At 36.4% G+C, this 23833-nt stretch overlaps 1 protein-coding gene across 1 annotated transcript in view; it reads left to right on the top strand.

The window, feature by feature from the left end:
* Positions 1–2853: 2853 nt before the first annotated feature.
* LOC142346189 (uncharacterized) overlaps positions 2854–23833 on the top strand; it is a 41556-nt gene continuing 20576 nt past the window's right edge. The window contains exon 1 of the mRNA XM_075398699.1: positions 2854–2965. The gene's annotated coding sequence lies outside the window, so the exon portion shown is untranslated. The remainder of the gene's footprint in view (positions 2966–23833) is intronic.

Consider the following 23833-nt stretch of genomic DNA (forward strand, 5'->3'; position numbering starts at 1 on the left):
GCAGTGGGTTTTCAGAAAAATTTAATATTCTGTATGAAAAACGATTGGGCTTCCGATCTATTTGAAACTATCCGGAGAGCAAAAATGAAAGGAAATAACTGTACGGCTGTTTTTTAGACCTACAAAAGCTTTTTACACCATGAACAGGGAAATTATATTCCAAAAGTTTCCGTGTTGGAATGGTGTACATCTCATCTATCGGATAGAACAGAGTGCGTTTTATTTAATAACTGTTTTTCTAAAGAGGTTTCGTCGGATAATGGAGTTCCTTAAGGTTCGGTCTTAGGAGCCTTCTTGTTTTTATGATACATGAATGATTTAGTGGACGCCTGTAGATACTCCACACCGTACCCGTTTGCTGATGATATTTGCTTGCTTTTCCCAAAACAACCGTCGTTTGAGGAAATAAACAAAGAGATAACATCCATTGTCGGATGGCTACATTCAAACAAGCTGGAAATGAATCACTCGAAAAGATTTATTCTTAATTTTTTGAGCACAAAAATAGCTCGCGAGACCATGGAGACTGCCTTTTAGATGTTTATCATAGTTTCTAATATTTAGGGATAAATATTGATTCTCACTTAACTTTCGAAGAGCACATAGATTTTAATGACAGAAAATTTCAAAAGTTCGTTTCTATTTTGGCTCGATTATAAAAGTCATGCAACCGTAAAACCCTCATTTTGTTTTATAGAAGTAATGTTCTCGCAGTCTTTGAGATTGGAATTTTGATATATGGCTGTACCACGCTGGGTCGTCTAAAGAAAATTGAGAAATCGCAAAAGAAAATTCTTCAAATAATTTTCTTTGATCTATTCTTGTTATGACTCACTCTCCAGCATTTTTTTTCAAATTCAAAATTTTAACTGTTACCGAGTTATACTTGAAACATTTAATCAAAATAGGAGTGAATTGTTACCACAATGATCATGAAACTGTAGAAATGAATGAGATGTTAAACGTTCCAAAACTGCACAGTTTGTCATTCCGAAATCAGCCAATACTAAACTGTTAACTGTTAACAATGTCACTTGCTTGAACATAGGGGTCGAGTTTTATTGAAATTTCTGCCGCAAAATATTTTCTTGACAAATGCTGAAAGAATGACTTCGCGTTATATTCAGAATCGTGTCAACCGTTTCCAATATAGTTTGTTATTGCAGAAAAGTGTAATCAAAGAGCTTGTGTTCAAGTAACATGTTTCCTTTTTCGGGGCGTTTCACAAAGATATGAGAGTATCGCCAGGCGTCCACTCCTGTTAATCAATGTTAAATGATTATGGTTAATCCGTGTCGTTATATCATTTGAATGGGTGAAGTTCAATTCATTCATTCACTTTTAGATTCAATTTTGAGCTATTTTTAAAGTGTTGTATCGTTACGCTTTTGCAAGCAGTCTTGGTAATCTCAATCAATTACGTTAGCTTTTTGAGAAGTTCTGGTGCTCGAATAATTTGTTATTTCTGTTCTGAATGTCTCCCGACTTAGCGTATATTTATTTTCAGTAGTGTTTTAAGTTTCAGTTGTAAAGCAAATTTTGACCGACTTTTGTCTTTTTTATTTCGATTTTTGTTCTTTTCGCTATAATTTAACGAATGGAAACTAACCGCATGGCGAGGTCTTTAGCAATAGTTGTTTTGGATTTGCAAGTTTTAGAGAAATTTTGTTTGAGATACTTAATCAGTTTTTGTTGTTTAATGTTTTCTATTGTTAATTCTCCCTTTACTGATGCAATTAATCTATTTAGATATCTATTAATATAATCAAGCAGGAGATTAATTTTGTCAGTTCAGGTCATCATTTTTTTCTTCGATTCTTTTCCAGAATATGCGCGGCTGCTTTTGTTTTCTGAGGTCTGTTCACGCATCTCCATGACTTTTGCCGTCAAATTGTAGAACTGATTGCGGTCACGCCGAAACAGGATGTGGAGGTAAAAAGCAAGTGGTTTTGTGGCGTTCTAGTTTCATAGTAGAGTGAGAAAATGGTGTTTGAACAAAATTCGCTTTCTCGCTATTGGTTTTTTGTTCACATGCAGCATTTTGACAGTAAATTTTAGTGTTTGTTCATTTTCTTCAATGTGATCTTTTTTCAAAAATGGTTTCCCATTCCATTCATAGTCCGTTCTAAGCGTAGTTTTTTGTTTAGTCAATGGAAAATCTTTGAATGGTGTCAGGAATTGTCTTGTTATGTTTATTTTATATCGATTCGTACCCGGATTTTGCCCGGCTGCGTTTGTTTTCCAAGATCTGTTCGCAGCTCTTCATGCCTTTGCCGTCAAGTTGTAGAACTGATCGCGGTCACACCGAAACAGCAAGAAGAGCGAAAACCCAAAAAGTGAGAAGAGAGAGAAAAGGATGCCTATTTTCTTGCTGGTGATATTCAGTTCACGAGCATCAATTTGATTCCTATTTTACTGTTTTTGTTTATCTTTTTGTTCGGATTTTTTCCCATTTTTCCAAATGATTTTCCTAATTTTTGCCTAGTTCAATACAGGTCTGAGGATGGTTCATTTGTTCTTTAAGGAGAAAAATCCTTAAGTTGTAGTTTTAGATTTGATCTGCTGAGTTTTTCTATTTAAGTTACAATTAAGAATGTATAAATAACAAAGCTTGAAAGTTCTGTCACATATAGCTCAGAAAATTATATGTAGTTAGTAAAAATTATAGTTAGCAAGTTTCGAATTGAAATGAACCTTCGGCAATTGTAAACTAGCACAGCGCGTGATTCAACATTAATATGAATCGGCCTTATTTTTGTACTGTACAGCTGTCTAAAAACTCAAATTAGCAATAAACGTCGTCACGCAACTACATAGCCACGTTACAGTTAGTTCATCATCAAAAATTTGTACGCAGCGTGTTTTGTATTTCGATAATACTAATAGTTATTCGAGTTTCCTTCTAGAAAGAACAAAGTAGCGTGTAAGCCACATTTGTATTTGTTTTTATTTATTTCTATTAACTGTGACCTGTTCTTTCTTGAGCCAGCAGCTTGATGGATCCACATCTTTAATCCCGACGTAGTTGCTGAGCATGCAATTGACAACATAAATTGCATTTATATATATTGTTAACGCCAGGTGGCTGGTGAGGCGGGGAGGGGGGGGGGGGTGAAGTCTCATGACCCAGGTTGAGGTCCAGACCCAAATTGGTTTATGATCAGACCAAGTCGAGCGCACACCCGTGTGTTCCCAGACCGAAATTACAGGGTCTGGAAGGAAGTTCGAGCGCACTACAGTCTGGACGATGGTCTGGAGATGGTCTGATCAGAGGTCGATTTGGTCTGAAAAGTCTGATCATAGGCGGATTCGAGAGCACTTGGGTCTGATCAGAAATGTTTTCCAGCGCAATTGGTTCTGATCAGAAATGTTTTCCAACGCAATTGGGTCTGATCAGGGACCATTTCGAGCGCATTATTTTTTTCAATATTTTTTTTTGTTTTTTTTTTACTGAGAGATGTTGACTCTGCCAAGAGGCAGCCAAAAAGCAGCGTTCTGATCAGAGACCCATCATAAGTCCGATAGCTCTGATCAAAAAAAGGAGTCCAGCTGATAGCAGAGGCCGGTCCCCTTCAGAAGAAAATTTGATCAACTGGAGACCACGATTTTTCACATGGAAAGCTGTCTAAACTCATCCATTGAGTCGGAAATACACACTAAACTGTACACTAAATAAAATTTGTTCTCAACAGTCGGGTTTCGTTTCCTTTAGCAATACTTTTACGATTGATTTTTCCTTAGATGAATTAAATACTGCAAACATCAGTTTTTATGAAAAGAATATATTATAGCAAAATTAGGAGATTTTTTCATAAGTAAAATGGTTTCAACTATTTCGAGCGCACTTGAGTCTGATCAGAACTGGTTTCGAGCGCACTTCAGTCTGATCATAAATGGCTGCAAGCGCAACTGGGTCTGACCATAAATGCTTCGAGCGCAACTGGGTCTGATCATAACTTCTTCGAGCGCACTTGAGTCTGATCATAGTCTGATTAAGGTCTGGGCAACGGTCTGGGCAACGAGTCTGGACCATGGTCTGAAGATGGTCTGATCAGAACACCTTCGGTCTGAAAAGTCTGATCAGAGACCTTTTGTGTCTGGAAATTCTGATCAGAGGTATTTTTGGTCTGGAATGTCTGATCAGGGTGAATTTCCGTCTGGAAGGTCTGATCAGAGATAATTTCGGTCTGGAAAGTCTGATCAGACGAAAATTTGGGTCTGGACCTCAACCTGGGGACAATTAAGTCACATACCAGGATATAACTCCCAGAGCACATTGGCGATGAGCCGTCACTATTCGAAAGGAAAAACCAAGCTAAGTTGTGAAACATTGTATTTTAAAGTTAATATAGTTTAATCAATTCTCATTGCGATACGCCATTCAAAAAATAATGGATAATTTATAACTAAACTTTATGAATTAAGTTTTGAACCCATGTGCAAAAAAGATGTATCAGTTTTATAAATACTTATATATTTTTTTGCAATTTGACATTAATTTATAACATCTTCGTAAATCTTTGGATTAATTTATAAATTATTTGTGTATCTTTGCATTAATTTGTAAATTATTCGCAAATCTCTGGATTAATTTACAAATTATTTATACATTTTTGGATAAGGTTATAAACTTTTTACCAAATTTTGGCTTTAATAACAAATTCGAACAAAAAAATTTCTTTCCCGCAAAAGAATAAAAAATTTACCCTGTACTAGCCTTGAAAAAAATCCTGATTGCAAAAAAACTATGCTTAAATGTTTAAAAATTTAAATTGAAAATTAACGCAGGTAATTGCAACGATATTGTAATTGTATAATTTCAGATTTAGGTATCAGCAACAACGCATACCTATAGGCATAAAAGGCTAGAATATTTTTTTGTACAAAATGCAAGAATGTTCTCCGAAGCTAAATATTCCGCCCATTCAAGATTTACCGGATATCGGTTAAACGAAAATGAGCTAAGTAGAAATGTCCACCCTACACATCAATTAACAATGGTAGGTAAATAAACATTGGTAGGTTAATAGGTAAATTGACCTAAAAGGCGTTAAGGTAAGCTGTAGCTAAGGTAAATTTGTGGTAACATTTAACTTAACTTTGTTACGGTAAAATTACCTTATATTAACAACTTATTTTTTAACAATCTCCAGTACATAATTGTTTATTATAATAAAATTACCAAACAAAATGCTGACGCTGGCTTATCAAAAACGGACAAGCCTCCAATACTTTTCTTCGAGCCTTGATTAACTAGAAAAAAGATGAAGTAGACGAATTGCAACGCTTATATTAAAAATCTTGCAAAAATCTTGCAAATACCACTGATCTTCCTTACAAGATCTTGCCAAATCGGAGATGAAATGTTCATGTTTTTGATTCCTATTTCAATGTTTTAAAAATTCAAAAAAACTGCAAAAAAAGGTTTGCCAATCACAAAATTTTGAGATTGGAGCACTTTCTTTGGTTTTTATTCGGAATTTTTAAAACATTGAAATTGGGAAAAAAACATTAACAAAGATAATTGTAATCATAATGCAGAAATAGTGATTTGAAAAGAAAATCAATAACCCAATAAGTTAGAAAACATCCGGGTTAATTTCAAAACTAATCAATTAAAAATATCAATTAAAACAGTAAGAGTGAAATTTGGGAGCTTTCTGATTTGCGACCCACAATCTCTCAATTGATTGCAACTTTGTGCTCCCCACGGAGCCAACTAGTCCACACTGCGAGAGTCTTACTATGCCTTAGCATGATCACGACATTGTAGAGTTAAGTAATGGATTTATTGTATTTGTGCAACGAGAGTTGATTTAAAACATTACTGCACTGTTGTTATTGCACTCTCAATTTTGTTCAATAAATCAATTTCGCATTGTAGTTTGATAACTTCGCTTTGGTGATATTAAACCTGTGGTAATATTTATCATTACAACAATACTACCGTGGTTAGACTACCAGTTCATCGCACTCTTTATAGCCACTGTTTATATACTAGCAGTTGTGATAAAAGAGTGCGATAAGCTCGCAGTCTTATAATGAAGCAGATTTCATAGTATTAAAATTTTGCTTCAAATGTCAGGAACATACATAAGTTTTACTTGAAAAGTACAGGAAGTTTATTGTCTGATTATATATGGCAATTGCAAAAGCAATACGAATATCATTGTCACGTGTTCATCATGATCTTCTGTGTACACAGGTAGCATCCTGCTCAACAGTTTTAGCAGTGTTGGTTTTTCAACCTGTTTTTTTTTCCTCTGTTAATTGTCCTTTTAAGCTTGAATTCCTGAAATTTGTTCTTAATCGCTTGCTTACAGCTGCGAAATTCCTTTTTGTATTTGCTGTTTTTTGTAGTGGTTGTAGTGTTTAAAATTTGAGTCCAAGTCTTAATTTTGTTCTTTTTTTGTCTCTTTTTTGATAGCACTGTCGAAAAACTGTTTAACTTTATGTCTTTTTAACCGTCTGCTCTTATTTTGATGATTTTGGTGTTCTTTGCTTGAAGTCAGATTCAAAATTAAGTTAATATTGTTTGTAGGCTTGTTTGATATTTATGAGATGATTCCTCTGGGGCAATTTTTTGATTTTAGGTCTTCGATTTGTTTCCTTTTGTCCAATATTTGTCTGAATGGCTTGTGTTTTAGCTTGTCTTCTTGGAATTTGTCTGAACTCCACGCTGCACGAATATTTGAGACTTGGCTTCACCGCGGCCTAAATAAAAGATTTTTTAGTGAGAGTGAAGAACTCTTGCTGTGGTTTTTGATCTTCGGTTTTTGACAAATAAGCATTTGTTGTGTCTTCTTTGTATGCCCCTATTTAGCACATTTTTTCCTAAAAATGTACTATTTTCTTGAAAGTCAATTTATTATTATTTGTAAAATATCTACCATTCTCCAAAAAATAATAAATATATTTAATTGATCCATTAATTTTCAACTTGGGTTGCAACAGTTGCATAACCCACCGATTAAATAATACGTTAAAGCCCAACTGACACTACGAAATCGTGCCTTAACTTCAACAAATACTCCGCCAGTGTCTAATAAAACGCATAAATGTATGCATCACAGATGTAAGCTATCATTATAAAAACGATCTTTTAAAATATAAAAAGGACTTTACAAAAGTAAATTATAAAAAAATTAGTTTTATAAAAAGAATAGACGAAACAAATAGCCGACACGGCAATTTAATTTGTTGCTAAATGTAGCTATTTCTCTACTTCTGGACTTTATTTGCCGTATAGGTCACTGATGTTCATCTTCTCAGAAAAGAAAAAATTGTTTCCGCTAAAAATTTGCTGCTTCGTTATACTGATAGTTCACGCTCCTTGTGAATTGGCTTTGTGTGTCGTAACTTAATCAATGAGAACGGTATTTGTTACGCACTGATTTTAGTAGTGTTCCTCGTGGTGTTATTGAGGTTTATATGAGGAGTAATTAACTTGAATAATTGCCATTTTACAAGGACTTATTTTGATGTTTCACAGTACGATTTTTAGCAGATATATTTTGAATAAAATTAGCTAGTAATAGCCTTTTATTGAGCGGTTCGGATGCGTGATATATCCACTAGTTTGCCTTGCATTTTAGTGTTAAGTTAGTTGCTATTTCTTCTGTAACTAAGTTTACCAAACTTGGAGGTTTTCAAGAGAATTTCCAGTTCAATCTTTAATTAATTTTAGCAAGAATTATTTAATAATTCAACAAGAAGTTTCTCAAGTTTATCAAGTTTTATAAGATGATAGGCAACTGATTTTTAGGCTGGTTCTCCGGTGTTCTGGTGATAGTGGGTTCCAAAGGGTTGTGCCTCGAGTTGTATTGGTCCTTCGCAAATATTTACTGATTTACAAGTAGGGCGATTTCCGGCTTTTGTACGTCTCTTGGTTTTTGTTCAGTACATATACAATTCCGTATTAACACCTACTTTATCAGAATAATTACTTCACCAAATACATAATCTCTCTTGAAGTTATTTACTGATTATGTGAATTTATCTTCAAGAAACTCAAAAAAGTAAATATTGAGGCTTTTAGGCACTTGAAGTGTTTGCTAGTAAAACTGTCAATCTGCGGTTGTTTTTCATAAACATAAACAAATTAGGGGTTACAGGCCTAGATGGAAATACTGGCTATATATGGCCTTGGAACTAACTGAATATGAACTAATTTATAGCACTTATTTATGGATATTTAAGGAATATCATCACGAAACTATAAGGAACGAAATAGGGGCGTGACACTACCCGACTTTATGAAAATTTTCCATGGAAATATTAGTGAAAGAACTGGGGTTTTACAATTTTTCTATAAAACATATAATCTGCACAAGTATGAGGATATAAACATATTTTTGTTGGAGCCACCCAATTTATGTTTTCTTAGAAAATAGTTTGGAACGAAAGCATTTAAGTTAAAGACAATGAAAGAAGATAAGAGAAATAAAGTTTAAGTTAAGACAAGGTTAAAATAAAGAGGGTTAAGACAAGATTAAGAGCTTTGAAGGAACGTTAAAGATGTGAAAATGCGCTAATTTCAGAGTAAAGAGTGAAGACATAAGTTTAAAGTTAAGATTAAGAGGAGAAATTGAATTAGCACTGGAAATAATCATGGTTATTTCTTTGAATAAGGGCTCTAAACTGTTAGAAGCAGGATAAGAAGGATACTGGTTGAATGAATGGTTTAAAGCACTAGTTGTTGTTTTCATGGAAAGAGCACTGATTTATAGAACTTATTGAATGAAGGGGTATTTTAACTGTTAAAAGAATAATACTTGTCAAACTATATAAGACTTTCAAGAGCTTAAAGCATACTCTCCTCTCGGGGTTTAGCTTGATGATCCAGTTCGTCATCTGCGTTGAATCGGTCCATGGTATTGAGTGATATGGTAGAAGTTGTAGCCATGGAATTCCGTCGTTGTCGCTTGAGGGTTCCAAGTTCTTCTGGGGAAATGACTGTTGGTGGTTGCTTGAGTTGTTTGGCTAGAGTTGTGACTACATCTGCTTTCAGATGTTTGGGTACGGAAACTACTTGTTTTAGCGGTACATTGGTTCCGTTAAGCTTCATGAAATTTGGTACCATTCGTCGTACAAAAGCTACTCTATGGTATAAGAACATGAAGAGAATATGTAACGCTAGATTTCCGATAAAGACAATGATTGCTAACGAGAGAGAAAGCTTGATCGGAACGTAAGATACAAGTTTATCAATTAGTGCTGGCTTGAATGTCTTCATTTCAGTGGTAATTGGTTTTGCTATGGCATCTAGTGACTCTGTTGATAATTTTCTGTTCGAGTAAATAAATTCCGTTTTAACTTTCTTCAATAAATCGAGATTTGCTTCGGTGGGAGAGTCATATTTCGGAAGTTCATGTATGTTAGGTACTGAGTCAATTAAATGTGCAAGTGGATCTGGTAATTTTACATTAATTCTCGTTGCTGGAAGGTACTGACAACTTTGTAAATCAGCTCGAATTTTAATGTGGTCACTGAACATTGTATGTCCACATTTTAATGTGATTAAACAGATGTTACAACCTTTATGAGGAACATTGATGTGTCGACCATTTTCGTCCGTACCAATCTCACTAAGGGTATAATCGCTTGAAGCTGATGTGATGAGCCAAATTCCATATCCGAGGTTCTGTGCTCGTTCTGGGTTGGGTAACACAACCTTCTCTGTATCACATACTTTCAATGCTGAGATTGTGTGGTGAAACTTGAGGGTTGCTAGACACGAGGAGAATCCTAGGTGGGTATCCATTGTCTCATGACAGATTCGGTATCGAGGCGATCCAAGACAGTTGTCATACTGAGCTTTCGTCAGTACTGTGGTTTCCATCTGTCCTTCTGAGATTGCTAAGTACTCTCCCTCTATTACATATCGTAAGGCGTCTACGGAGTCCTTCTGAGGCATAGGGATTACTATTGCACGATAAACTTCGAACACTGTCTGGCTAGAGGCTAGGGGAATGGCTAGTGTCAGTAAAAGTCCGTCTTCAACTGTCGAAATCTCTTGTACTAATTTCGCATCGTAGTACGAAAGTATGTCAGTCATGGGTATTGCCAAAGTTAGACGATCTGGGGCGTTCTTTTGGCTATCATGGACTGAATCAAGGATCTTTATCAAAGATTTACGAGGCACTAAAGAGATTGGAAGACGTTTGTCAAGCAAAGTAGGAATGGCATTTATAACATTAATGCGAAAAGATTTTAAGGCTGCTCTGTAACTTTTAATAGCTGCATAAAGAGTGAGAAGTAATGAAGCTGCTGTATCAAAGTTAAAATTCAATTGTTGCTGTGATAATTGGATTTCCATGCAGGTTGCTAGTGCATTCAGATTGTGATCTATAATTGCAAACTGTTCCTCTACTAGTTTCCAGTTTCTGTTCTGGTTTTCTTGCATTTCGTTTTGAACTTTGTAAACCTTTGCAAGTTCGTCAGCAACTAGGAAGAATTTCTCATCGGTTTGTGCTCCGATTTCCATTACATAGTCATTGAGGCTGTTGAAACTGCTGGCTAATCTGTCGATGTTCTCAGCATTTTGGGACGTTCGCTGACAAGATCCGAAAATTCCTGTAATTCCACCGCATCCTCCGCTACTCATTGCAATTCCTGGACCAAAGAGTCCAATTCCAGCGACTGCGGCTGCGATTGCAAGCGGGGCGGCTCGTTTTTGTCGATTGTGAGAGTCTTCTTCGACTCTGGTAAGGAGTTTTTCAGTCTCGTTGCGTAATTTAAGGACTTCAATTTCGGCTTCTATTGTTTCATTGAGTATTTTTGCGTAAAGCCAATCAACATTGAAGGAAGTTGTTTGGTTCCGGTAAGTAGTGCTGTGGGTAAGGTTGCAAAATTCCGATTGCGTGATCCATTTTTTCGAGAGTTCACTAAGTAGAGTCTCTACTTGTTGTCTGATAGTGAAATTATAGCGAGGAAACGGTACTAAAAATTCCACATTTATAAAATTTTCGGTAATCAGAATCTTTCATTCTTTATGGAAGATGATGCCTTTATCCAGAGCTGCTTCTGTATTGATCGGAGTTTCAAAAGTGGGGCCGAAAAGTAAGAGATTCAACACAATTGTGAGTAACATTTTCATATTTCAATAATATCGACTATGTTTCAGGACAATCTTCTACTGGTGTGGTTCTTCTGAGTGTTTCAACTGGCTCTATTTGGTCTTCCGGTGTTTATTTGCTCATTTATTTACTTTACTCGGGCTTCTAGATCTAGTTTTCTCAATATGGCACTTGTTTACGTGATGTTTATTTATTTCAGGTGTACTTTACTTTTAGGTGATGTGTGCTGATGTGTGTATTTATTGATATTACTACTGAATATGGTGTGTAAACATGTTGACGTGTGGTTATTTGGTTGAATGATGGGTGTGTGATGATGGGGGTAGTGGTTGGGGGGTCGAATTATGCAGTCTTTACATGTTTTTTCGAGTTTTTCAGATTATTTTGCCCACAATATTGCACCATGTGCTTTAATATCACTGTTTCTGCCATAATTATTGGGTGCTGTGTGAATGGGACCAGGTTTGTTGGAAGGAACGCTGTTCACTGGTCAAGATTGAAACATCCAAAGTGCAATATGACAGCAGTAGGTCATATAGTTATTGATAATGGGAGTGGTGGTGGGACTGAGTGGTGGGTTATTATTATATTAGTATTCTTTTTATTATTATCATTAGTATCTGGATTGTTGGGAGTGTGGGCAAATCGAAGGAGGAGGAGGAGGGAAGTGGGAAGATCAGGGGAGGCTGTCGAGGAAGATTCAGTGTGACTTATTATTTATTTTTTTTTTATTTAACTATATTAATAGCTGTAATATTGTGTAATATTAATATTAATATAACTGTGTAAGGACTATTAGGACTGACTTTAATATTGTAGTTTTACATGTAATATTGACTGGTGCTACTAATATACTTCGTACATGGTGCTAGTAATATGGTAGTAATTAATATATCAAGACTTGTTTTGTAGGGGGGGTTGAGGATATAAGTAGGGGACAAAAAGAAGAACTAGAGAGGCGTAGTAAATAAGTAAATGCTAGTGAAGGGTGTAATTGTATGTTCAGAGCGTTGTTGTGTGTTTTTTGGCGGCATGTGTTATTTAACTAGTAGCGGTCGTTATAGCATGGTATTTAAACGTCCTTGGCATTTATTGCATAATTTGTACTGTTTGTGTGTTTTCATTCCTGTGATTGTTCATTTTTGACTTAACACGTTAACTTTCTGCTTGCTTAATAACTAGTTTGACTCAATTTTGAAACTTTCAGATAGTTATTGTGAATCATGGATGTTGCCCAGTATGAGGATTTTCTGACTTTCTTGCGAAGCAAGTCGTTGTCTCAGTCTGAATGGATGTATCCATCATTTGTTCGGTCATCTGAGGAGCGACGAGCTTATCGGGACAAAGCAGAACATATGGTACTGGGGACAAAGAACGTGGGAACATCAGAATTGGCCGTAAATCGGGGGGTGTTGATGTACAAAGTGGAAGTGAAGGTGGGCAGCGAGAAGCAAGTTCAGGAGAAGGAAATTCCAACTCAGCAGATGGTGTCTCAGGAGTTGGCTTCGCTTCATGTCGGGTTTAGTGCTTCTGCAAAGCACATTACTCGTGTGAGGTCACAAGTCGATCGCCTGAAAGCTGCTGGGTTCTTCTTTCCACGGTCGATGGGGGGATTGCAGGCCGCTGTTGAGAGGTAATTGCATATATTTATAATATTTATTGATATTTTTATTTGTTTTTCTTTAGTTTGTTACATGTATTATTAATTGTGGAGTGGTGTATGCTTATTGTTTAGAGCTAGTCGTGAGTGTGTGCCATGTTTTGTGAAGAAGATGCACGGTAAAGAGGTGCATTGCACTTTTTTCCGTGCAAATCTGCGTGCAAATGTGTGTGCCGAATTGAGTTACGAGTTTTACAATGACATTTATGCTGAGCATGTGGACATAGTGTCATTTAAAACTCCAAAGTTGCTTGGTGCGGCTGGTGTGAGGGCCGAAGTTGGTGGTCTGTGTGCTCTCAGTGCTCTGTACTGCACTTTAACTGGTCGGAAGTCAGGTATTTGTTGTGTTTTGTCGCAATTTTCACTAAGTTTTATTACTTTAATTCACATTTGTTTGGTTTGTTGCAGACAAGAAAGTTCCCAAGCATAATGTTCGCGCTCTACGCTTGGCTATTGTGGCCAAGATGCGTTCGCCTGGGTTCTCTGAGCTTGTAAAGGACCAGTTAGGGTACTTTGTGTCGGAGTATGAGATTGCTGAGAGTGAAGATAATGGGTCGTTGGCCGAGTTCTGGGTAAAGTTTTGTCGTAATTACAGTTAATTTTGATATGTGCATGTGTAGGTAGGTACTCTTTGAGGTTTTGTTGTTTAGTTTGTCGGTATGGCTTCTTTCCTGGGATGCAACGTCAATATTTATTGGCAGTATACTGAGGAAATGGGGGGCGGCTGGGTGTGTTACAGGCATTCTATCAATGCTAAAATCACCGCTCCTGCTGTACTGATCCAGTGCATCGGAAAGTTCATCGACAATGAGTATCGGTACCATTGTGAGCCAATTGTGGACTTTCCAAAGTGAGTATTTAACTAACTGTTTTTGTGAATATTTATCGTGTTTTTCATATAATTTTGAGGCTTTTTGTTTATTATAATGACAATTAAACAGGTTGGACGATGCTGAGCGGTACGTGACTCGTTCTACTAGGACAAGGGGTCAGTCCAGTCAGTGTACTAGTGGTGGTGGTACCGTAGCTGAGGATAGCGCCGATGAGAATTGACTAGTGTCGGAGCAATTATATTCATCATGTAGTTTAGTTTCATCTGTAGGTGAGTTTTTACTTATTATTTGTCAATTGTAGCTTTGTTAATTGGTTTTGACTGTTGGGACTAGCAGCTGTGAAGTGTGTGAACGTGTGGTAACATTTTAATTGCAGTGTGTGACTTTATAATGACATATTTGTGAAAGTGAAATTTTGGTGACATAACGACTTTTTTGATTTTTGGGCATTAACTTTAATTTACTTGTCAATTATTAATCATAGACTGGTTCTAATGGTTCTAGATACTTAATCTGGTTGTTAGCAGCACTTGTGTGTAATTTGAACTGGTTTGGAAGAGTATTTGGTACTAATTTTCACATGTAATTTTTTCGTAATTTTGGTGATTTTTCCGCATCAGGGCTGGTGTGGTAAATATGTGAATTTTTCAATTTTTATTGAACTTTGGGCAAATTTTTTGGCTTGGCCCACTCAGTGGACATCGTTGGGGAATAACTATGCAATAAATTCAGATTTTTGGACACTTTTTGGTCAACTTTTTTTACTGATGTCTGAAAAAACGAAAAATGCGAAAAATTGAGGGCTCCAGCGTCACTCAATTTTTAAATTGCTCCGATCGGGCTCAAAATTGACAGATCGCTTCAGTGGCTTAAAAAACCTTGCAGCGCAAAAATTTGGCGCAATTTAAGCCTTTTTCGCAAAGTTATGATTGTTTTCGTGATCTGAACCTGGCTATTTTTGAATCATGAAATTTCGGTCTGAATAAGTCGTCACTGTTCATACATTATCGGTATTGAAAGGTTAAAATGGTACTGTCTGTGCTTGGTACTAATGTATGTTACTGAATTATAGGGTTTGAAGCTATTTATCGGGTCATAACGTTGATTTTTGGGTCCAAAATGCAAATTTTCAAGCATGATTTTTCCACTAATTGAGCTTCTTCGAGACATGTGTCAGTCTGGTGATTCTCTAGTGGCCTAAATCAGGTGCTAACTGTTGTTACTGATATCTGTGGCTATCAGAGGTAGCATTTTGGTAGGTTTGGAGTTGATTAACTTAGGTTTTATGCCAGATTTTCTGTGAAATTTACTGAGTTTTTACTTGTGATGCGTCATGTTTTGTGCATAAGTTGACATGGATTGAAGATGATTGATTTCTGGCGGTAATTGTGGGTCCTACTAGTGAGTACTATGTTGGTGGCAGCTATTGGTGTGGTTTAATGCATGATTTGACTATAATATGTTGAGTTTTTCACTTTAGAATTTCGGACCAAATTTTGTGAAATATGTGCAATTTTCGATTTTTTCACTTTTTTCAACGTGAATTTCACTTTTTTCATTTATGAATTTCTATGCGATTGTATGGATTTATTAGGCTTCGACAACTACTAGGGAGACTGAATATTGGATATGGGCTCATAATTCGGCTATTTGATACTAGTTTACTGATCTAAATCTGGCTCTGTTTTGACAAATTTGAGAAGAGTTTGATAGGCTTCAGTTTTTTACTATTATTTCAACATTTTACTTAACAATTTTCAATATTTTTAATATGAGCGTGTAGAGCTTGAGCATGCGGATGTCTTAAGCTAATAATATCGGATTTTCAATCAATATTTTGGATTTTATGAACATGTGCGTGAATTTTCAAAAAGTCTCCAAAAATGAGGGGCCCAGCGTCACTCAATTTTTAAAATGCTTCGATTGATCTCAAAATTGGTGAATCGCTTTATCGGCTCAAAAAACCCTGCAGCGCAAAAATTTGGGCGGTTTCAACTATTTTTTACGAGTTATAACGTTTTTGCTGCAGTGAACCTGGGTTTTTTGGAAAGGATTAGATAGGGGATAGGTTATTGGCTATGAGGTTATGAAAAACTTGTTCAAAATGATTGATATTGCTATGGTTGGTCTGCTCATGAGTAGGGCTAACTGAATTAACAATAAATTGGGCATATTCGGGTATTAAGATGAATTTTTGATCACTTTTTCTGGAAATTACACTCGATTTTTTGTGATTTTCGTTACTTTGGCAGTCTTTTCTCAGCTTGTATTAGCACTAGGGGCTGGGAGTGCATATTCTGAGAGATACAGATGTGGGAGTGCTGATGGTATGGTTAATTTTTGTCAGAAGTTAATATTTTTGACTCTAGTGGGAAATAACTGGATTTTTCCTGACAAAATTGTGGCGATTTCAGAGCTTATTTGGGTTTAAGTCTTCACGGTTGATACTGGGGTGAGCTGGGACTGGTTTTTATGGTACTACAAAGCTGGTGGGGGTTTACACTAGGGTTGTAGGGGGTATAGGTGGCTTTTATCGGGTCAGGTGGAGAATAAAATGACAAAATTTTTGAAGCGGAGGCTTGAAGCAGAAGCGCAATTTTCGTTTTTTCGTCATTTTTCAACATATACTTGGAAATATTGGGTTTTAATGGTTGTTTGAGTTTATATCATGTAGGTGGCAGTTGGGGGTAGCTGCTGGAGGCATTTGGGACAGTTTTTTGCATGTTTTTGGGATATAATTTACACTACATTTTAATCAATTTTAACGCACTTTGGTAGGGTTCGGTATTTTTGTCATAACTCATTTTTTATTAATTTTTGACGGGATTTTTGGGTACTGGGATGTCAAGCGTGAGCAGTAGGATGATCTAGGGCTATAAAATGGGTCAATTGGAGGTTTTTTGTAGGAGTTATCATTGAATTCGAGCGGATTCGAAAAGTGTCAAAAATTGAGGGCTCCAGCGTCACTCGATTTTTAAAGTTCTCCAAATCGCTTCAAAATTTGCATGCCGGTTCCTTGGCTTGAAAAATGCTGCAGCGCAGAAGTTTGGGGTGATCGGGGCATTTTTCACAATTTTATAACTATTTTTCTGAAGTGAACCTAGGATTATCGGAAAGGTCAATTTTAGACTAAGTTTTTGGTACTTAGAACGGGTCAAATGGGGTCAATAATAGCTGGAATCGCTGCTACTGGATGAGGGCTTTTCAGAACAATGGGTTAATCCAGGTTCGGACAAGTAGTTTTGGAGATATATCAAAATAACTGGATTTTGAGGTTAAAAATTTTCGGTTTTTTGGCAATTTTTGGGCTTTAGGGCTAAGTTGCTCAGGCTTGTTGGGTTTTTGGGGCGGATGAAGGGTACTGCTGGACTGTACTGGGTCTGTACATGCTAATGGATATAGATGGTTATGGATAGAGGGTCGAAGACTTGACATATAAGCTCAAAAATGATGTTAAAATCTAATTTATCATAGCCACTGGCGAGTTTTGGAAGACTTAAGTGTGTAATTCCTGCATCTATTACTATTTCCCTCAGTTCATAGAGACTTGCTAATACTGATTCGTAAGTGGGTTTGTGGTAGTATCTGAATTTGGTAACTAAACTGAAGATATAACGTTCAGAAATAGGGTCGAAGTAGATTAAAACTGAGCCAATATCAGGTGGATATCTAAGTCTAATTGCACTTGGGGCTGCTGGGTACCAGCTTTTGACTTGTCGGGCTAATCCTTTTGCCATTGCAAGGTCTGCTGATATACAGTGTGCAAAAGAGTGTGGTGAATATAAGATATCTGTTGGAGAACTTAGATATGTTGCATTTATTTCTTGACTAAAATGGTTTAAATTTTGATTAGATGAGCCTGGTGAAGATTTTTTCGATTGAGATCTAGTAACTGGTTTATTTGCTGAACTGCTGGGCGTTCTCCCTGAATATTTTGCTATACTTGCTCGAACTTGATCTAGTTTTGTCTCTCTGCTTGGTGTATTTGACTGTTGTGCTGCTTGTGCTGATGCTTTTATTGCTTCACGTTTTTCTTCTTGTTCCAGTCTGGCACGTGCATTTTTTAGTCTAGGACTGCCTGTTCTTCTAACTTGGTTGGTTAGGTAAGGGTTTGTTCTATCTTCTTTATGCAACATTATTTCTCTATCAAATTTAAATCCGCGTACATTTTTTCGCCGTTGGTAGTCTAGTGGTTTGAATGCACTTTTCTCTGGTTTTCGTTTAGGATTATAAGGTCGCGCTCTTATTTTTCTATCAGTTAGAGCATATTGTTCTTCGTGTGTTTCTGGAGGCGATTCAATATCAAGTGGTACTATTGACGGCTGTGGCTGTTGAGCTGGTAAAAACATTTCATCGTCTGATGAGGATGATACAAGAGGAACGCGAACTTCTGGTTCTTGAGGTCTAATTTCGTCAGCAATTAACGGATTAACTGGTATTCGGGCAATTTGTTCTGCGTCCAGGTTTAGGTCAGCTAAATTTTCATCTGAACTGCTATTTTCATCAAATAAATTTGGGATTGCTTCCTCTGAACTTGAGGAATCAAATACTGGAAGATGGACTGGGGCAGTTCGTGGTCTAACTGCTGGTGCTACTACCCTTGGTGGGGCCGGTGGGGCTGTTGGAGGTGCTGCTACTGCTGGTCCTGCTAATGGTCCACCTAGAGGAACATTTATGGTCACTCTGACTGTATCTTGTTTCTCTTTTGTAGCTTGTTTTGTTTCCTTTTCTTGTTCATTTATCAGTTCTGGAATGTGTTTATCAAAAAGCTCTGGCTCCATGTGTTGTCTTCTCGACGGATCAGGTTGAAAGTTTACAGGGTTGATAACTTCCAGATCTTCAGGAGTTTCCCGTGGTTTAATTGGCTTCAGTCTGATGCGATGAACACATTGGGTGTAGTTCGTATTTACTTTTCGAATGATATAATTAGAATCAGTAAGGGCTTTTTCCACTTTATATAGCGGGAGCCATTTCTGTACTTGGGAAGCTATTACTGTTGATTGTTCTAGTAGCTTAGGATTCAAAAGTAAACAGATTGATTTCTCCAGAATCGGTTTAGCTGATGCTTTTTGATCATAATACTTTTTGTACTTCAGGTAAGCAGTCGTTAATTTTTCTTTGTTTTCTCCATACTTTTGCATCATGGCGTCTTGCAGTTCATTAACGAAATCAGAATTTACTGCTACTGCATCCATTACTTTTCTGGAGAACCGTATGTCAAGGGGTTTTATGGGTTCTCTGCCATGGAATAAAGTTGAAGGACAACAATTTGTCGCTGAATGATATGAAGTATTATGAATAAAGGTTGCAAGAGGAACATATTTTTGCCAGTCTTTCCATTGTTCTTCTGTATTAAGTTTCAGAATTCGTTTCAGTGGTCCGTGAGATCGTTCTACAGCTCCAATAGTCTGAGGGTGCTTTAGTGAGGCATTTTTTAACTTTACTTCTAGTAAGCTTGCTAATTCTGACATTAATTCAGAAGTAAAGTTAGTTCCTAAGTCACTAAGTATTGGTTGAGGAATGTAGCTGTGTTGGAAGAACACCTTTACTAGTTCTCGGGCTACTGTGTCGGCATATCCGTTTGTTAATGGAACTGCGAATAGGTACTTTGTGAAGACATCTATTGCACTCAAAACATACTTATACTGCGATGACTTTAGGGGGCCTACTAAAACAATTTGGAGCATATCTCCTGGATATGATTGTAGTGAACTGACTGGTTGTAACTTTGGTGTAATATGGCTCTTTGGTACTCTGTTAAGTTGAAGACAAGTGAGGCAGTTTTTGATGAAACTTATGAAATGTTCGGTGAAGCCTGGGTAATAGAATCGCTTTCTGAATTCTTGAATTGTTGCTTTAATGCCTAAGTGACCTGCTGTTTGTGAATTATGGAGCCTATATATAGTCTCTTTCCACAAATGCTTAGGTACACAGAATTGTTTATGAAGTACTTTTCCAGTATCATCATAGAAATTCCGGTATAAGACATTCCCTTCAAGAATTAATCTATTTAAGTGCTTGTGATACTTCTTTAAGTTTGTTGTAGCATACTTTAAGTCAGGTTGTTGATGACTTTGTTGAATCCAGCTTATTACTGTTCTAATGTCTGCATCTTTTTGCTGCTCATCTGCTAAGTTAAGGCTAATTAAGTTGTCTGTAAGATCTGGGAATTCATCTAATGGATTTGGGTACTCAATTGAATTTATTTCTGTTTTTCTTTTAAGTTTTAATAGCCCTTGTATTTCTGTGATTGGCGAATTACTTTGTTTCTTTTTATAATCTTCATACACTCCAAGTTTTTTAAGGACGTCTAGTTCAGCGTTGTTAGCTTCGTCGTCAAAATTGTCAATATCAAATAATACGTTCAGTTCAACATCAGGATTTTGTGCTTCTGTATCAATTTCTATTTCTCTGACTGGAATTCTATCTGTTAACTTTAAAGACATTATTGCTGATTTGTCATTCTCCATTTGCGAGAGAAAATCCGCTGCGTAATTAGCGCGTCCAGGAATGTGAGCAATTACTATATTAAAGGCGGGTATTCTGTCTAAACAATTCCAAAGAGATGGCGGTATTACTTTTGACTGAAAGAATTGTGTAAGGCTTTTGTTGTCGGTGAGTATTATTACTTGTTTGCTTGATCCCTAAATGTAGTGTGAAAAGTAGTCCAGTGCATAGTACAAAGCTAGGAACTCTTTGTAATAAATTGAGAACTTTAATTGTGTGGCATTAAACAAATGCGATCCAAACGAAACGGGAGCGTATGTTTTCTTTTCTTTCTTTCCTGTTTCATTTACATAGTCTTCCACCATTAGTACAAAACCTGCACCGTGGTAACTAGCGTCGCAAAGAATTACATACTGTAGACCTGGTTTTGGCAATCGCAATGTTACATTTGTTGCTTCCATTCGATCCTTCTTTATTACTTCTAATGCTTTTACATGTTCTTCTGTGGTTTCTATTACCGCATCCTTCTTCAGGAGCTTCTAAAAGGACATTAGTTTCTGACCTAGATTAGGTATGTAATTACGGAAGAATTGCGTGAAGCCAATTAATCGTTTTACTTGCTTTGTTGTTTTCGGCATTTTAAATTTATCAAGAAATTTCGTGATTTTTGATTTTTCTGGTGATATTCCTTCTGCACTGATGTTATTTCCAAGGAATTTCATTGTGTCAGTTGCTATTTCACACTTTTCGGGTGACAATTTTAATCCAGATTGACGTATACACGTAAAAATTTCTCGTAAAGAGGGTACCAATTGTTAAAAATTTGTTACTGCATTTCCAATATCATCCATAAACTGGGTACAGTTTCCTGATGCTAAACATGGGTCCAAATAATGTCTAATAAAGGAAATGAATCCTGTTACTGACTTATTCAATCCTTGTGCAAGACATTTATATGCATAGGTTCTCGAAGCAAAGTTAAATGCTAGCAGTTGCACTGATACATCGTCTGCCATTTGCACACAGTGGTATGCTTGAGAATAGTCAAGTTTCGTAAACAATTTTTTTCCGGCAAAGTAGTTTATTGCGTCACTCATGTTTGAAATCGGGAAATTAGTATTCACGTAGTCATTTTTCAACAAGTGGTTTACTTTTCTCAAGTCAATTAATAGTCTAAGTCTTCCTGAATTCTTTCGTTGTGCGAAAAGTGGACTACTATATCTTGATTGAGACAAAGTTGTTATCAGTCCTTAATAATGCATTAGTGCGAGCTCTACTTGTAGCTCATTTCTCAAGTGGACGGGCGTTGGAGGGCCTTGTTCGTAAATTGGTATGCTTCTTTCTGGAGTTAACTTTATTTTTAAATCTGTATTATATCCGACATCAAATCTGTGTTTCGCAAAGATTTCACTGAATTCAACTAGTAGTTCACCTACTACTGCTTTTTGCTCATCATTGAGGGCTAATTTTTCCCACGGAAACTTGCTCAAAAATGTTATTTTATCCTGATGGTTACCCTTAGGATCTAATTTCTCCATTTCTTGCAGTTTTAGCAGTTGCTCATAGATATCTCTCTGCAAGGGCGACAAGTTTGTCGGATCTGGGCACGTTTCAGGCGTTGGGAACCATAGTTTTTCATATTCTGGTGCTGGTTTCGTTGGTTGAGCCTTTCTTTTTGGGGTGTCTGTAACTTGAATTAGTTGATTTATTTCTGTTAAATAATTTTCGCTCATTTTTGCCACATTAATTAATTGAGGATCTACTTCTAACAACTTTTCAGCTTGATCTGATGTTAAGAATGAAAATTTGGCTATTTCTTCGCCTTTATTTATGGTAATTGGGTGATCAGTAATGTTCAGGACATAGATGTAAAGGATATTATTTTCAGCAACTTTACTTAATGAAGACGTTAATATTACTTCGCTGTCTTTTTCAAAGATTTCATTTGGAATTATTACCCCACAGAGGTCAGTGAATGATTCTAGTTTATCATAAAGCTTGCATTCTAATACTGATTGTTGGTTTGGCTGTAAGACTTGCTTTTTCTGTGTATAAACTCCGAATTTTTTTTGTTTTACAACTCTTCTGGGTTGCTTTTCTGGCTTTATTTCATTTATTTGTAGTGTTTGATCAGGGAATTTAATGTAACTTTGTCCTGGGCAGACGCTAACTTTATGTTTAACGAAGAATGTGTTGCCTAAGATTACGGGAGTTGTGACAATTAATACAAGGAAATCTTCTGTAAATGTTTGTGTGCCCAATTTAAATGTAATTTTAATTGCTTTATCAATTTCAACTATGTTGCCGTTTGCCATTTTAACTTTATCTAGATCAGGTTTTTCTATTTCTGTTATTCAGTTAATATTTGTGTTAATTATTTCCTTGTAGAATTCACGACTTATCACATTTGCAAATGCTCCTGTATCAACTAGTGCGCGTCTTTCTAATTCTCCATTAAATTTAACTTTAACATAGGACAATGTTCTGCCTAAATGTGGGACAATGCTGAATAATTGCTGAAAATGTGGTGTTGGCTTTGGTGCGGATTGAGGTACTTGTGTTGGGAGTTGCACAGAATTATTAACTTTACTTTTATTATTATTACTTTTTCGTTTTCTACGCTTTTTGTTACTTTTGTTATAAACTGGCTCTATTACTTTATCTAAACTAGGACTAGACGTGCTTTCGTTATAATGGTTAACTGAGTTTTTATAATTTTTATTTGGTTTTTCAAAGTTGGGTGGCTTGATTAGTTTTTTTGTTGATTAAATGGAAAATTCATACCTCTCATATTTCTGCTTTGGAGTGCACCAGCACGACTAAATTCTTTTGCTTTTTGCATACCGTATCGGTCTTGTGCTGGACTATCGTAAACTATACCCTGTCTAAGAAGGTTTTGGGGGGTATTTTTTGTTGGCAACCGATAAACTGGTCTATTAACATAAGCTGGATGAACAAATGGGGGACTGTCTGAAGGTTCGGTCCAATAATTACGAGTTTGTGGCTGTTCGTTATAATGAAACGGTCTAGGGGCATTAAATTGTGGTCTAAACTCTCGGTAATTATTAACACGGGGGGCGTACTGTTGCTGGGGCCGATAATTTTGCTGAAACTGACAATAATTGGGCTAATATTGACGGTAATTTGGTCGATAATTCTGATATTGGGGCCGGAAATTTTGTCTATAACTTTGTCTGTAGACTTTTTGAGGGTAATGTGGTGTAAAAATATTAACTGGGTCTTGTTCTGGTGGCTCATTTTTAGATGCTATTCTCTGCTCAAGTTTTTGCTCAAGTTCTTTTTGATTATTTGAAATAGTGGTTATTGCTTTCAACATTTTATCAGTGTTTGTTTCCGTTATTTCATTAAATCCGTCGTCAAAATACTCTTCTCTACTACACATCTCACTTATTGCAATTTGTTGGCTAGCTAAGGTGCATAACTGATCTATTGTATCTGTGTCTGGCCTTTCTAAGAGTTTAGGTTTAAGCCAGTTTGGCATAGACTTAATAAAGAAGCGCTTTATTTGCTCATTTTTTCGATTTTCTGACAACTGTAGGGCAGAATCTCTTGCTGCTGTCTCTCTTTCGAATCTACGAGCTTCTGGGTCACCTGCTCCTACTGGCGCTACTACTATTTCAGGTGCTGGATATGCTTTATTGGCTTCAGTTCTTAACTTTACTAAGAAATTTTTAACAGTGTCTGTTTTTGGATTAAACTTTTGATTCTCTAACTTTATAATTCTGATCTCTCTCAAGTCATCCTGCGTAAATCTATTTCTTAGAGCTGTTATAATGTCTTCGAAGACTAGTCTG

This window comes from Convolutriloba macropyga, chromosome 9 (genome assembly GCF_964194025.1).
Source record: "Convolutriloba macropyga chromosome 9, txConMacr16.3, whole genome shotgun sequence".
NCBI classification, from domain to species: domain Eukaryota; kingdom Metazoa; phylum Xenacoelomorpha; order Acoela; family Convolutidae; genus Convolutriloba; species Convolutriloba macropyga.